Raw genomic sequence first — 18,193 nt, forward strand, 5'->3', positions numbered from 1 at the left:
CTACTGTTTTTTATTACCTTTTTATTCCTCTTAGACCTATACAAAGAAATAATGAGCCTAACTAAAATATGTATTTTTCCAAACAAAAAAGACTCACGAAAATAAAAGTTTCATGTTATCATCATCTTAATGTCTTTATCCCCAACAATAGATGTCAAAGTTTTACTTTTTGTTGTGAATTATGATCATTGTATTACATGAAAGTAAGCATCATTGAAATCAATAAAAAATATATTTAAAAACATGATTGAAAGGATAATTGAGATATGGTTTCTCTTAACTCACTCTATAATATATTAAGAAATGAGGGTAATAAATAATATGCCAAATAACAGTGAGTCGGTACCTGCTTAATTGAATAATACAAATATACGTAGTGAAAAAACATAAAAATATTAGGATACATAAATAGCAAATAAAAGTATGGAAGAAAAGCAGATTAGTCAATTTCAGGTTATCTCAAACTTTAAGAAGATTGACAACCTCGTCCCTAATCATACTTTAAGTAACACAATATAAATTAATACAGTGGTCTCTCTGTAATCTGACAGATATAGCGAGCACTGCCGCATTACTTGGAATTACTAATAAAAACGTTAAAACTGTTTTAAATATTGTTAATTTGTGAAGTTTTGATTATCAGAGGTGATTTTGGGGTAGATTATATATGCTTGCAAATTGTCAAGCAAAGCATTAAACAGAGTAATATAATCTTTAGCGTTATTTCTGTGAGTTAAAAGTTTTACTAAGTGAATTGGAACATTTTTGCGATTTCTGACAGTTTGCGGGTATGTCTGTTTTGAATTAAATAATTCAACTGATAAAGCAGAGAGTAGATAACGCATTTTACTGCCATCTATTGATAAATATAAAAATAAAAAACAGTTACCAAATTAATACTGTTTTTTGGTACTGTATTATAATTACTGAAGGAATAATATCATTAGTTTTTACTTAATATAATAAGATTAAAAATGAATCCACATACTTTACTCGAGGAAACTAAAATAATAATTGAGGAATTAATACTTGCCACACAGGATCCATCAAAAAAAATTAACAAGGATCAACAAAATATAGTGAATGTGAAAGCAAATAAAATTACTCGCGTTGATGGGTCACATAGCTGTTGATATGGGAGATAAAAATAAACAAATAGAAAATATGAATACGAATAAAATGCTCGCAGAAGATAGTTATGCAAGAAAACTTACTCTAAATATGGGTACTCTCAATAATATAGAAATAGTGAAAACTTTCGAAATGACTATTCTGTTTTAATAACGCCTAAATGACACATTTAAACGGCAGAAGCTTTATTTTATTTAAATTATTTATTGACAAATCTTGATGGAATTCCATTGTAATAACTTATATTTACATATACATTACAAGCAATACAACAAAACAAGTGTTAGAAAAAAACAATATTTTAGTTTCGTTTTATAATAAAAAATCTTTGGGCCAAACATAAATTAATAGTAAAGATCAGGTTAACAAATTTGAAAAAGCGAAATATATGAATTAACATGTACTTGTCCGGGTTCATATATATGACAAAGCGGGAGAGCAATCAAATATGGACTGAAAGAACATTTAGCTTCACAGAGATTAAATAACGACATATCAAACTATGCATCACATTTAAATGAATTAAAACATAATTTTAAAAAACATAAAAAACTTACATGTAGGACATGTTATAGATAGATAGTTCTTATTCTTTTGTTAAGTAACTTGAAAATCTTATTTTATAATTTTCTTTAACTATGTTTTATTATGTATGTACGTGTGAGTGAGTGTGCGTGTGCGTGTGCGTGTGCGTGTGCGTCTATATATGTGTGTAGGTAATACATGCGTGCGCACGCATGCTTATTTGCATGCATATGTTTATTGCACTTATTTATAAAAACTACATGCACTTATTTATAAAAAAATGTTTTATATACTTTCATTTAGTTTTTTAAATATATGTGTATTTTATCCTTCAATGATTAATATTGTAATTCCACAGAAAGCCAGAGGTTGCTTCTGTTTTGGTGTGGTATTCCGTTTTGTTTTTTGTTTCTGTGCTTTTTTCATTTTTGTTAACATGTTGCAACTTTATATTATAATAAATAAAAATGAAAAATAGAAAATATATGAAAAAATATCGGTTCTGCAAGACTATTACTCGTTTAATCTTCTTTTAACATAATGATTTTTTTCCAAATGGTTTTACCTTATAATTGCTTCTTTTCGTTTATATTTCGTAAAACCGTAAAGTAGGAAAATGATGCCTTCAGGACCTGAAAAAACGAAGACGTACTTTATTTTTTATAAGCCCCATGGGAATTTTACATACCAGTGATTGTTCCGTATTAAAATTCCATTTAACAAAACTAAGAAGGAAGATAATTAAAATCACTTTTGATAAAGTTAGTAGCGATGACTTAATAAAAACGATTCATATTATTTATATTTTTTCAATCAGCCAACCTATGGAATATCTCTGTTGCCATTATAAAGCCATTATTCAATGTCATCACTCCAGAATCAACCACAATTTTTAAAGAGAGTACTGATCATAGTGTTCCCTGACCTATTGAAATGTAATGAAATAACAACCTGATCTAAATCACGTTGTGCTTTTAACCTCTCTTATTTTAGGCCAATCTTTGTTTTACCCACATTTAGTAAAATATACAAAAAAAAATACTTTACATCAATTTCAAAAACACATTTCAACGCTTCAACAAGTTTCTGGGATAGAAACAGCTAGGTTGGTTTATTTTAGCCGCTTTCACAGCATTATGTTTTATGGAATACTGCTGCGGGGAAATGTTGCAGAGATTGATTCTGTTTTTGTGCTACAAAAGAAGGTTGTTAGAACAATACTTAACATGAATCCTAATCCTAAGCACTATTAATTTCTTAAACAAATCGGCCAGTTAAAATTTCATACCTAATATCGATTGAATTCATATTGCATTTTTTTTTTTTTTTTTAATGAGTAATGTATTAAAATAATGGATACTTTATCTATATAATATAATTTATCACGAAGTTACGTCGTTTGAGTTGATTTCATGGATGAGAGTTGTTGTATCACACAGAACCACAGAAAAATATCCATTTATAGTATTTATTACTAACACTATATTGTGTATCTTCTATGTACCTAGATACAAATATATGTTTTTTTTATAGCTTACCTCTTCATAAAGTCACCATATGCCCCTTAATGCTCAGGCTATATCAATGAAAAAAAAAAGATTTTGCTAAGCATAAGCTGTTTGGAAAGGGCTATTACAGAATCATAAAATATTTGCAAGGCAAAACAGCTTGACAATAGATTTGTGTTAATTAGTTTGTTGACGTTAATTATATTGTTAATTTGAATTTATTAGTTTTATATTTGAATTTATTGATTTGCATTATATGGTTAAAAGTAAATTTGAATTACGTTTGCAAGAGATACAACGAATCTCACGTAAAAAAATCTTAGGATAAAGATACTAACTCAAACAAAATGTTATTTATTTATTTTGTTTATTAACGCCCAAAAGGCATTTACAAAAAATTAAAATTAAATACATGCCAACATACTAAATAATAAACAGAATATACAGAAAAAAATTGTGAAATTAGTTAAAAGGGATATGGTAAAAAGTTTAACAAAGTAAAAAAATAAAACAATAATAACAAAGGTATGCAAGAAAAAAGAGTAAGCATATAAACAAAAAATGCAAAGATATAAGCTTATGAAATAAATTATGTAAAGCAAACAATAAATAAAGTGTTACGGTAAGCAAGAAAAACATTTTTAAGTTAAATTAATAAACAAGCAAGCATGTATTATCACGAAAAAATAAGAAATATGGTTAAAATCTTATTGATTTGTTGCAAATAAGTTTCGTAACTTAAAACATAGATGTCGCTTTTTTGCAGGGACGGTACATGAGATGAGCGTACCACTTAACGTGAAGCGTTAGACTGATACTCTGCGATTAATGTAACGATGCAATTTCCTATGCACCATGTTTAGTTTTAGAGTGATTAATAATGGTTAACTTTCTAATTGCTTTAATATAAAATGTAACCTTTATTTGGTAATCTTAAAGTTTATCTTAGTGATGTAATCGGTTTGATAATAAATTTAATTATTTTAGGTAATTTATCATTAAGTTTCTTCACGTAACACGTTCTCATATTTAATTAATTACCTTTGTTTCCTTAATCGTTTTATTTCATTAATCAAAGTTACGGTGTGACAGATTAATGCATTATGGAATACAAAAATTCAATTTTCCTGGTGTAATCCTTGTTTTTATTTTGCAGGCGGTTCTGCACATTTAAGCAATTAAAATATTGAAAACAGAGTACGTATTTATTTGGAACTTTGGTGGGCTTATTTATTTTTTAATTATTTATTTCACGTCTTTTGCCTTTCTTCTTCTAAATCGGTTGCTCTTAGTAGAGCAGTCGTGGTCAAGTTGGCAGGAGAGAAGCGCGTCGTTAGGATCCACCTCCGTCCGCTTCTGTCTTTAGCACTTCTAGAGGCCTCCTTAAGCGACTGGAGCCTCTCTTCAGAGAGACTCCAGTCGCTTATCACCAAGTCTGTCCATCTCGTAGCTTGCAGGAGTTCTTCCGCAAGATCGAGTTCCCTCTACTCGTCCTTGTACCACATTTTTTTCCTCGTTACACGGTCAAAGTGAAGTACCAAAGTGAAGTACCTTAAGAGATTAGGATTTGCATAGTGGAAAAAAATACAGTTCAATTTTCAATTTTCTTGCTATAAAACATTAGTCCTAGGGGCTGTCCACGGTATCCGCAACACTACGCCAGCACCACTATTTTAATCTTCTTTGTTTTTTTAATCTTTATATATATAATTCTTCTGTACGTGTGATGTCACTGTACTCCTCCTAAACGGCTTAACCGATTTACGTGCGGTTTTCAAAGAAATATAGATCTTTGCGCTGTGCGTGTTCGTAGATATTAAAATTTTCAATCGAATATGTAATAAGGAAGTTAGGAGCATAAATGTTTTATTCATCGATCTACCAGAGTCGCATTCAAGGAGAATGCAAACACAAAAAAATGGAAGGATGTTGTTTTTTTGTGTAAAAAAAGTTTGTTTTTGAATGTTTACAAACAGCATTTATTTTTAAACATTTAAAAACTCTCAATCAGATTCATTGAAAATGTATTGAATTTAATATTATTTTAGTGTTACTTAAAATCCAAAAAAAAGAAATAAATGGGTAGAAGTTATAAGGAATTTAAATTTTAATTTAAATTAAATAATTATAATTTTTTATTATTTAATTTTAATTTCAAATTCCTTATAATTTCTACCCATTTATTTCTTTTTTTTGGATTTTTGTTAAAATAATATTAAATTCAATACATTTTCAAAAATCGTGTTCCTACATAAGTACACCCCTTTGGTGGTGAGACTACCGGAGTTTGACGTTTGCAAAAAGAATGCCATATTTGAAAAAATATTTATTTTATGTTTTGGAATTCAACCATAAACAAATACCTAGGTACCTACTTCAATTCAATAAAAACAATTTTTAGTTTTGGAATTCAATCACAAACAAGTACCTAGGTACCTACTTATCAATGAAAAGTATTTTGCCAACGTTCGGGCAGGACAACGTCTGTCGGGTTTAGTTCATTAGTTTATTATATAAATAAAAGACGAGTGGTACTTTAATCCGCAAATTTAAAATATCCAGTGACGGGTTTCCTCGCTTTCGCGACATCTTCGAGTCCACTATCTTTATTAAGGAGTTGTCTGCTTTTGATTTTAGTTTATCTGATCATGCCACGTCTTCCTTGGTCGTCCTCGTCTCACGTCGCCGTTCATTTTCGCCATATATACTTGTTTTACCATTTTTTCATCGTGCATTCGTTCTACGTGACCAAACCATCTCAGAGACCCTTTCTTAATCTTATCAATTATACTTGACTCAGATTTACACTCTCGCCTAATTTCATCATTCGTAACCCTGTCATACATTGATTTCCAACACATTCGTCTAAGAGATCGCATTTCAACCGCATTCACTCGGCTTTCATCTTTCCTCTGCCAGTTACATGTTTCACTTCCCTTGCATATGCTATATACATACATAAATACATTTCTATTTAAATTATTGGACGGTGATCGGATATTATTAAAGCCAACGACTCCTCATTATCCGACGTTTCTGCATATTTTTCTAATTGATAGACGTTTTATATGTAAGAAGTATCCGCTTACTCTCTCTATATTTATCCAACACCATTATGCAATCTATCATGTAACACAAAGGTATGTTTAAACAAATAAATAAATAACACTTTACAACAGAGATGAAGAACATTAAAGAGAAGGTAATATAGAAGTCTAGGCATCTACAGGGCTTATAACCTGTCAATGGCTGGTTTAAGTGGCCACTTTACACACTGCGTAACATTCACCATTCTGCCTATATTTGAACATCTATATTCTACCTAGACTTCTTCTAAATGTTCTTTATCTCTGTTGTAAAGTGTTAGTGTGGGCGGCTCCCCAGGGAGTTGAATCCAGTCCTTGTCTACAAAAATTTGGACAAACTCAAAATATAGTTGATAAATTACCTGGTCCATAAAGAAGTATAGAAATTGAAAAAATAATATTTTCAGGCGTTGCCTAGTATGTAGGTGAAATAATTCAATTAGATGAATCTCACCCGCATAAATAAATGTTTCAGCTCTTTAACTTCACAAACATCAACAGGTGAAAGAATTGAAGAAATATTTATGTTCAAATATAGGCAGAATGGTGAATGTTACGCAGTGTGTAAAGTGGCCACTTAAACCAGCCATTGACAGGTCATAAGCCTTGTAGATGCCTAGACTTCTATGTTACCTTCTCTTAAATGTTCTTCATCTCTGTTGTAAAGTGTTAGTGTGGGCGGCTCCCCAGGGAGTTGAATCCAGTCCTTGTCTACAAAAATTTGGACAAACTCAAAATATTGTTGATAAATTACCTGGTCCATGAAGAAGTATAGAAATTGAAAAAATAATATTTTCAGGCGTTGCCTAGTATGTAGGTGAAATAATTCAATTAGATGAATCTCACCCGCATAAATAAAGGTTTCAGCTCTTTAACTTCACAAACATCAACAGATAAAAGAATTGAAGGAATATAGATTAGGCCCTTAACTTCCAGGGGGTCCCCGACCAAAAAAATCACTCATAAACGTCAATAAATTACAACCGTAAAATACAGTTCAACAATGAGGATGCTCAGTATTTTTTTCGTTTGTTAATAGACTATTAAACTATGCCCAATATTTTTTTTCAATTTTTATGTATCATAAATTCAGCGCTAGGGTTTTTAGAAGATTTTTAATTCCAAAATAACTGCGCGTGTGACGGCAGAGGTTCTCTTCCACTTATTCTCGATGAGTCCTGCCTAGGTCGATTTAAGACAAACAACCCGGAAATCTTCCATTACTGTTTTATCATTTGAACCAGTGACGTCGTTCAAAGTAGTTCTTTTTTTTCTTTTTTTCGTACATTTTCAGGAAACTTTCAATTTAATTTAATGCTCCAATTTTCACCGCGTGCAAGAAAATATTTAATGTATCCAATTTTTCAAATTAAACTCAAAAAAAGAATAAATTTAAATCAACAACACAAATAAAATCATCAAACAAAACTCAATAAACACAAATCTAATGCCAAGCTGTCTTGTGTTGCAAATATTGTTCGACTCTATTTATTTAAAGTAGCTCTTTCCATACAGCCTGTGCTTGACAAAATCTTAAAAATTATCTGCGGATAAAACCTGAATTTCAGGCGGTACCTTGTTATTGAATCATACGCAATCTGTGGCAAAAGAATAATTATTATTATTCAATCTAGTAGTGGAGACAGATGGTTTATTTATATTTTTTGTGTAGAACCTATGGAAACCACTGTTCCTTTAAAAATTAACAATATTGAATAAAAATAGTTAATAAGCAACCTTTCCATTTTTTAGGGTATTTTGATTTATACGTAAGTAAATATGTAGAAGAAAATTTGGTTTCCTGCGGTCACCAAATCTCTTCATGCGGCCCTGGTCACGGGTCAGTTACAGTCAATAATTTTTGTTTTTACAACTTACCCCGACGAGGTTTTCCAAGTTCAGCAAATAGAAGGATCCTCCAGAAAAAGAGACGGGCTTGGCTGCCCTCATGATAAGAGGAACGAGATTTTTGAAGGTCTTCTGGTCCATTATATGCCATGGACTGCTGCAAGCTACTTGGGACACCATGGCACTCTAAAAATAATATTACTAACTCTTGAGGGTGTTTTTTTTTTATAATATACATAGGAATATTAAAAAAATAAAGGATAATTATATAGCAATTAAATACATATTAATAGTAAAAATAGTAAACAAAAAATCCCACAAAGGCATGGTCTGTTATTAATTATTATTTAACACTTTATATACAATATATATACAAATAAAGGCGGGCATATTGCCTTAAGACAATTTTTTCCTACCTTACCAAAGCGTTCAGTTTGAGAAAATTACAAATACATGGGCATATTGAATCTTATAATTTTATACAAAAATTAAAAACAATGATTAACAAATTATTTTTTTTTATTTTTAATAACACTATACTATGAAGAGAGGAGAGGGGATGTAAAGGAAAGAAGAAGAATAAAGGAACAATTTAAATATTAAGATAGTGACATTTCAATCTTGACTTAAATGTAAATAAAGAAGGGGCGTCTCTAAAATTACTGGGTATATTATTCCACAACCGAGCGGATACTACTGTGAAAGAGGAGGTAAGAAAATTAGAGCGGTGACAGGGTATTAAAAAGGTTCTCTCGTTACTAGAACGAAGAGATAGTCCGTGCTGTAAAAGAGGTTGGTAGAGCTCTCTCAGATAAACAGGTGAAGTGGGATTATTTAAGATATTGTGAAGTTATTGTGCCTGTTTGTGGGTGTACAAGAAAATGTTAATGAATTTTTGCTCCTATAATAAAAAGACAGTTATAATACTTTTGTGTAACATAAGAAAGAGAAAATAAAATATTCCCTAAAAGATAATATGGTATTTATTTTTGTAATTAAAAAAGCAAATAAAAAAATATTTTAAAAAGCAAATAAAAAAATATTGAAAAAAACATTAAAAAATCCTTATTATTAAAGGGCAACAAAATATATCATAAAAAACAGAGTTCATATCTTAAGTTTGAATCCAGAATAGTGCGTGTTTTTTAAAATAAGGAAAAATTTTAAAGTTTGGAATCAATGAAATATTATCAGTAAAAAATAATTAAACATTTTTGGGCCTATAAAATATGCATGTTTCTGTGCGAGCCTCGTTTTACAATGTGGTATTTCTAACACACGATTCCTTCTTTGACTTGATCAATTTGAATACTTGTTAATAAATTTTGGTTCTTAAATATATATTTCAAACATTGAAAACAATATATTTGTCTTATGTCTAAAAGTTTAGCTTCTTGTAAAGAGGGAAAAGTGCGATTTTTGAGAAGCATTATTTTTAATATTAATTTTTGAACAGTTTCTAATGGTTTAATATGGTTATTGTAAGTTCCCCCATCCAATTATTCCATAGAAAAGCGATGACTGTACAAGTGTATAATATACTATTTTAATATTATTTAGCTGGGCGTAAAATACTTAGTCGTAAAACAGTACTTCACGTCGGCGTCGACTCGGCCAGAAAACCATTTCACTGCGAGGTAGACTTTTTTAAATCAATTTTCTTTTTCAGTTTTTTGCCATACGTTAAACGATCTCCCGTTTTGCAACTTTAAAAAATGTTTGATAATTTCACAATTTAAAATCTGTATTGATTTTTGTGATATAAACAATATTTTACATACGAATTAAAATGATCTATATTACACACTTACAAGGTATCTATTTAGAGATGCGTCATTTATACTTACTCTTATTTTCACTTCATTGCCAAAGTAGCATAAAATAAAAAGGTCCCAAAATGTTAATATTCCATACTCCAAGAGTGTTATTTGAAAGCTCTAAAAACAAAAAAAACTTTTTTAAATATTTCATTTGCACAAAATTACGAAAGACAAAACCTATAAATATGTTTATGTTCAGACTTGCCTTAAAAATCCAGGTCGGAACTATATACGCAATTATTTAGATAATGCGCAAAACAACATTTCGTGAGCATAAAAGGCAAACTGGCTAAATCGGAGTTCTTGTTTGTTTTGTAACAAATTAATGGTTTTGCTATTTAGCACACTTTTGATTTTTTGACTTTACATAGACAGGGATAAAAAATGTATTATGTTAGTATGGAAGTTTTCGGATTTTGCCAATATTTCCTGTGGCAGATATTCATAGACTAACAACATACAATTATCAATTTAGTTAAATAACTTTTAACATTTTGAGCACCGGCCGAATACACATAGAATATACTCTGTGCCCGGCCCATGTTTGTTAAATTTCATGCTTTGTGAAGTGTTTCTTAAAAGTGTCATAATTATTATGAAAATACTAGGTTAAATCAATTGAAACTCATATTTATTTGAAACAATTTAACAAGAAATTTTTGTATTATAGTTTTGCCAACATTGGCCTTTATAGGGAGAGCCACATTGCAATGTTCGCACATATACCTACAGCGTCTCATTTCTTTTTTTGTGCTTGGTATCCCGGAGCCGCGTAAACACGTGATAATAATAATCACGCGTTGTGTCCCGGTCCCGTGTTTTAACGTGGTTTACCAGCAGCGAAAAAGTACTAATAAAAGTCACTAGATGTTAATAAAATGCACTTTTTTAGACAGCTGGTAAACCACGTGAAAACACGGGACCGGGACACAACGCGTGGTTATATACTCCGGGATACAAATTGCAATATTAGCAAAGGTGTTTTTTTCAGTAAAATATATCACCCAGCTTGATGAAAAAAACTGGAGATTGCAAAAAATTTACTTGGCCAGTTTTCCTTGTAAACTCACGATTTATGTAATATTCTTACAGTAATTATACGCCACCGGCTCATAGAGTCGCCCATATGCACAAAAACCATTATATGAATACCCACGAAGCTAGCTGCAGTTTACAGCAATACAGCGGGCCGTGGGTTCTTCGGTCAAAAATTGCAAGCGCAAACCGAAACCGTCCGCTACATGTTTGTTGGTAAACTAAAAACCGAACCAAGAATTTGGAACACTTTTGTTATATGTAATAAATCTAAATGGCTTCTATAGAGAATATATAATTTAATATAATATCTCCGCTTATCAAAGCGGGGGCGAAATATTTCTCCAAAAAAATATTATACCGACTTGTTCACATAAAATCAACAAAGAACAACAACAACAACAAAAACTTATTATTTCAAATGAAAATATAGATGGGTAATTTAATCATACTGTGGTTGAACAATTTTTAAATTTATTACTCAATTCTTTAGTTATGAACACTTTAATAATTTTATGATTTAACATTTATGTTTTATTCTAATATAATAAATAATTAAATAATGTAATACTTTCTAAAAAACACATTCTTAATTTAATAATCAAATTAAAAAATAATCATCATCAACATTCCCTTTCCGCACCTCATGGTGCATAGGGCACTGCATTGGCACCCCAATCGCAGCGAATATTGATCATTTTTGTTACATGAAGGTAAGATGATCGGTCTCACGCTTTAGGTACCAGTCCAGGGACTATGAAATATTTTGAGTGCAAAAACACCCTTTTAAATAAATAGCTCATATCAACCATGTCAGGAATCGAACCCGAGACCCTTTGCACGGTAGGCAAACGCGCTGATCATTACACCACGAGGCCGACACTCAAAATTAATATGTAGTTTAATCACAATAAATTCATATACATATTATACGGGTTTTTTGTTAAGTATTTTATTTTATTTTATTTTTATTTTATTTATTTCGAATACAAACAGATGTACAGGTTAAATGAATATTTAAAAAAAGATATATATAAAATGTATACATAGTAGGGCCTGCCATCCAATTATATGTATTCACTAAATAATACTGTAATAAAGCGACGACGGCTTGAAGTTTAAACTATATAAATAATAAATATACTATATATTAAAATAAGATAAATATGGACAAAACAAGGAAATAGTGGAAAGGAAAAGAAGGAAATTGATAAGGAGTGGTAAAGGATAATTGAAGGAAAGTGAGAGTGGAAAATTGCATTTGATTTAATGATTAAACGAATTATGAATGAAGAGCATGAATCAAGCCTATTAATTCTCTTCTGTACACATTGTATGGAGTGTTAAATATATCAAGACTATTAAATTTTTTGTTAAATGTTTCACATATACGAGGGATTGTAAAATGTTTCCGATGGTTAGTTTTAAATTTACGAATATAGAAAATATCAGAGAGTGTAGTTGGCCTGGAGGGGACACGGTAAGCAAGTAGATTAATGAGTTCCGGGGAATCGAATTTATTATTGACAATTTTATAAAGCAGGATCTGATCGAACATATCTCTTCTGTGTGCTAATGAATCAAGGTTATAAAATTTTAATGAAGCTAAATAATTTGGAAAATGCAAATGAAATTTGTATTCTAGTTTTTTCAGGAATTTTTTTTGAACACTCTCGATTCTATTAATATTTAATTTATAAACAGGAGACCAGATAGCAGTGCAATATTCAAGATGGGGGCGTACGTATGTTTTGTAAAGCAATATAAATGAACCTAAATTTTCCAAAGTATTATATCATAGTAGGTGGTGCTTAGCACAAACCGTCATGATCGTTGAACAACAACGCATGTGATTTTCTTCAACTTTACATAAATCGGCCTCGTGTTGTAATGGTCAGCGCGTTTGCCTACCATGCAAGAGGTCTTGGGCTTGATTCCCGGCATGGTTGATTTAAAATATTTAGTTAAAAAGGTATTTTTACACTAGAATATTTCATCGTCCCTGGAATGATACCTGCAGCGTAAAACCGATCATCTTACCTTTATGTAACAAAAATGATCAAGACACGCTGCGATTGGTGTACCAATGCAGTGCCCTATGCAACATTCGGTGCGGAAAGATAATGATGATGATGATTACACAAAGTTTAATAGTATGTCCTTTGTTACTTGGATTATACATATATTTCTTCAAACCTGGAATATTAAGACTTTAATAAACGTTTTCAAGATCAAATATTGAAGAAAGTCAAAGTCGCATTTTTTGCTCCTTCTTCATCGTTCTACGATCACGGCGAAGAGTTGAATCGTTTTTGTTTTCAACAATACTTTCTTTCTCCTCCTTACCATTCTCAAAAACGTTATTTTTTATCTCTGCTGAAAAATGACTCAATTTAACAGTCTTAACAGACGTAATCCAAAAAAATATCAATTATTTACCACACTGAATGAGTACAAGACGAAACACGCCAAAAGGGTCAACTGGAACATCTTCACCATCGAAATGGGACTGCAGAACTTCTCGAAATTCTTACAATAGTCCAAAATCTCCTGATGATGAATCACGCAATCCTTGATCACTTCTGCCACCTCTTTTTTGTATTCCTCATACGCATCTGAAGAAATCAATCGAATAAATACATAAAATTTAAGATCTTTAAAATAAACGGGTAGCAATAGTAACAAAAAAACGTAAAAATAACGGATACATCAACGTTTGGTGGCTGTCAAGTAAAACCATCAACCATCAATCGGCCGAACACATCCTGTGGCACTGTGTGCATAGATAATGTCAAAGATGAGATGTTTAATGTTCTGGGTCATGCGACAGCGTGGAATGTAAATATTTACACTCTTCCGTCGGTTTGTCTGGATTTGGGTATCGCGTTGCGAGCTTCTCAGATGCGCAGACCTATAAATATGGAGAGACAGGCAACTGTTCCTGTGGGATGCTGATTCGGTTGGGACTGTGCTTCCTTCCGAGCAGAACGCACACGTTCTCTTGTTTTGTCCTTTCCTTACAGTGGTGGTATTCGAATCCTCTGCCTCTGATCACCCAGGAAGTCCTTCCTTATTCAAGGCCGTTATATCATTGCAAAAATCCGTGTTATTAATAATTGTTTGTTGTGTTAGTTATGTTTGCTTTGTTATTATGTCTTAAGTCATTATTTTTGTATTATTTATAGTTTTTTGTATAAATTGTTTGTAGAAATAGATCTTTTTTAATTAAAAAAAAACTAGGCATTGGGAGAATATTGAGAGGCGAGAACGACGTATTGGCATCTGTCCATACATCCTCCTTCCCACTTTATAATTTGTATAGAGTTTGTATTCCTTAGAAATATTGAAAATAACTTTCCTCTGTGCGTAGTTGACTGAGAGTCTCATAGGACTCTATAACAACTGCGGGTGGATAATGAGCTTAAAAATATCCCTCAATATTTTCGTCACTCAACATAAACATTTTTGTTTTCATTGTATCATCTTGGCTACGCCATAAATGTCTTGTAAAAGAATTTGGTTTGTTTTGGTTATTACTACGGTGGATTGCGCTTCAGGTATTTTTACCCGACGTGTCTTCTATTTACATCTGAAGTGGATTCCAATACATCATAAATAAATAACGCGACGGGTATTTATGAATGTGCCATCGGTACTACTCCTGAGCCAACATTAATCTCGAGACATTGTCATCATGAAATCAATCAAAATATCTCGCCTCTAGAGTGTACTAAAGACCTACCTTTGGGCCAGTTTCTGCGGATAGTTAAATGATAAAAAAGGCGTTATTTGAAGCTAAAAGAACGCATTATTACCTATTTCCCTAACATTAATATCATGTTTCTTCCATTGTTGATTAAAAACATATCTTGAACTGTCAATGGTGTTATCAGAATCTTTACTATTTTTCAAAGCTCTGTGTATTATAAAGCTGTTTTCATCTATTGACTTCATTAAGTTAGTCACATATTTTTCGAGTCTTTGATCTAAATTTTTTGCTTTACCGCTCTGATATTGATTCATTTCGTCTTCTGGGAGAGTACAGCGATGGACTCCAGATAAACTAAATCCCGACAACTCTACCAAGGATGATATAGGAAAACCTCTTCGGCGCAAAGCGGTAAATCGAAGGTTCCGGAGACTGCAGCAAAGGATATCAAATTGACCACAAATCAAAACACATTCGGAAAGGAAGAATATGCCTAAAACAATAAATTTATTTGAATTAATCATTAGCAATTTTTTTTTACAACACTGTTTTCTTTTACTCAGGTAAAATTTTATTTTTGGGTGAAATTTATTTTATTGTGAGTAAGTTACTTACCGAAATTAGAATAAACCATGGCAATCATGATTTGCCCTAAAACCTGCATGGTGTATGCAATCTCATAACGTGGAGATGACTGTATATCTACTGGATACCACAATTTTATAGGAAGAATCCTTTTACCATCTACTTCTGTAAAATCAGTTGAATTATGAATCATAGATAAAAGATTAGATAGAAAAATCTTTTAAAATAGTCTAGATTCATAGGTCTAAAAAAATAGACATCATCGGCAAGGTAAAATTAGAAAAGAACAAAGGATATATTTTATTTCACAAATTATTAATAACGTTGCCTCCAAAATTCAGTGCCGGAATATAACCGGGTAAGTTTGAGACATACCAGGGGCCTTATGCTGGACTCGTTCGTCTTTAGAATCGTGTGCGACTTCCGTAATTCGACTAGTGACAGCATTCTTGAACCACCAATACGAATGCAGTCGATTGAAAACCAATCAACTTTATCTCGAGTGCCCCAAAGCACTCAATATTGACAATCGAATGCGACATTGTATCTTCAGCTGTCAAACTTATTTCTTGTAAAACGCTCGGCATTCATGTTTGAATGACGAGTAAGCATTTTTGTTATATTTTAACGTAAAATTTACAACACTGATCAATGTTATGATGATGGCGTATCAACAAATACAATTACTTATTTTTAATCCATTATCAAATGAAGTTTCACTAAAAACATTATTTCAAAATTATTTTATCGCTCGTCAATGTCAAAATACGTATTTGAGATATATAACACAATATGTTTTTAAAATGCATTAAATGAATATGAAATATTTCTAATAACATGGAGATGTGTGTTATGTTAAAGAAAAATAATAATGATCAATGTTGCAGTGTCTCAGTAAAACATTTTATTTTATTTTTTTCATAATATTCCATACACAAAATATTTAACGGAAGAAGTCTGACAAGAAACAATAAAAGTTTACATGTGGCAGGAGAGCCAAAGATAAATACGGATTTGTTAGTGTTGCCACTTTCTCGTTCGTCTTTGTAATTAAATTGTCGGGGGCTTTCAAAAATAGCATTATGACAAAGCAATTGAGATGCCCAATTGACTATTTTCGAGTGGGTGACAAAATGTCACCTCTTTCCAGCATAAAGCTCCTGAATCCAAAGTATTTTGAGGCGATCAAAACTAATGACATTCTTCGTTCTTGCTACCTTAGGTCTGCGGAAAATTTATTTAAGACCTCTGAGGTTTTTTTTATTATCCACGCCTCCACTCGTTTGCGGGTGATTTTACCTCTGAGGTTACCTAGCTTATAAATATATGCTGACTTTTGCTGGGTTGGCTTGGGAAGTTCTTTTGATACCATCAGCACAGCCACGTGTATTGAAATACTTCATTTTACAGTCGCAAGGTATAGATTATGAAAAAGACAGAAATTGACTATCGGTATTTACATACCTGCAGAGAACAGTGGTAAAAAAGCCCAGTGACCTGAAGCACATACGCAGCCCACAGTGAACATAGTACTCAGGAACCTTGCCCTTTTATAGGATGCTGACATACTTAGAACTGTTAGTCCTTTGGCCGATCGAAAACGAAATGTTTTATTTAGCCTTTCCAGTAGCCCCAAAAGATCTTTCCAATAAATCTAAAACAGAAGGCAAAATGCAGTAGGTACATTTTTCTTTTTTCGACAGTTTGATCAATGTGATAGACAGTCAAAAAGATTTTATTCATTCCCTTTGCCTGTGAATGTTATTTGAATGAATTTATTGCTTAAATCAATAAATTATTTATTTATTTATTTACTGATTTGTTTGTTTGTTTGTTTGTTTGTTTGTTTGTTTGTTTGTTTGTTTGTTTGTTTGTTTGTTTGTTTGTTTGTTTGTTTGTTTGTTTGTTTGTTTGTTTGTTTGTTTGTTTGTTTGTTTGTTTGTTTGTTTGTTTGTTTGTTTGTTTGTTTGTTTGTTTGTTTGTTTGTTTGTTTGTTTGTTTGTTTGTTTGTTTGTTTGTTTGTTTGTTTGTTTGTTTGTTTGTTTGTTTGTTTGTTTGTTTGTTTGTTTGTTTGTTTGTTTGTTTGTTTGTTTGTTTGTTTGTTTGTTTGTTTGTTTGTTTGTTTGTTTGTTTGTTTGTTTGTTTGTTGGTTTGTTTGTTTGTTCATTTATTTATTTATTTATTTATTTATTTATTTATTTATTTATTTATTTATTTATTTATTTATTTATTTATTTATTTATTTATTTATTTATTTATTTATTTATTTATTTATTTATTTATTTATTTATTTATTTATTTATTTATTTATTTATTTATTTATTTATTTATTTATTTGTTTATTTGTTTATTTATTTATTTATTTATTTATTTATTTATTTATTTATTCATTCAAAATTACAAAATTAAATATTTATGAACTTATTAAGGCTTTTTAGGCTATGCCCGTGTCAAACCACAATAAATAACAATAAAAATACATAGTAAAATTAATTAGATCAAATTATAATGACATAGAATCACAATCTAGAACAAAAGGTAAATGTAATAAATAATCAAATTCCAAAGAATACAATGCAAAAAAGATAATCAGAAATAATTTTTAAAATATAAATTATACAAATTAAGAATCACACATAATCAAATATACAAAATAGTGGTATCATTAATATCAACAAAATAATAGTAAAATATAGTATTATTAAAAATTTTAAAAATTACAAAATAAGAGCATCATTTAAATCAACAGAAAAATAATATATATATATATTTAAAAGCATAATTAAAATGATAATTGAGTCATGTTTTCTAGAAATTCACTCAATTATAGTAAGAAATATAAGGAATTTTTAGTATTAGTTTTATATATTTACTATAGTATTATAAGCTTATAATATCAGAAATCAAACACTGGTTTTTTTTTATTCATAAATTTCATAAAAAGTA

The 18,193-nt window shown here is 30.7% G+C and overlaps 1 long non-coding RNA gene across 1 annotated transcript; it reads right to left on the reverse strand.

Annotated features, from left to right (window-relative positions):
• Window positions 1-8,213: 8,213 nt before the first annotated feature.
• On the reverse strand, window positions 8,214-13,423 carry LOC148285379 (uncharacterized). Its single transcript, XR_015822281.1, has 3 exons — window positions 13,393-13,423; window positions 9,946-10,035; window positions 8,214-8,284 (listed from the first exon to the last, which is right to left on the reverse strand). It is a non-coding gene; the product is annotated as an uncharacterized LOC148285379 (long non-coding RNA).
• Between the last annotated feature and the right edge of the window lie 4,770 nt (window positions 13,424-18,193).

The sequence above is a fragment of the Micrasema longulum genome, unplaced genomic scaffold (genome assembly GCF_059751315.1).
Source record: "Micrasema longulum isolate JH-2025_06_02 unplaced genomic scaffold, ASM5975131v1 h1tg000039l, whole genome shotgun sequence".
NCBI lineage: Eukaryota > Metazoa > Arthropoda > Insecta > Trichoptera > Brachycentridae > Micrasema > Micrasema longulum.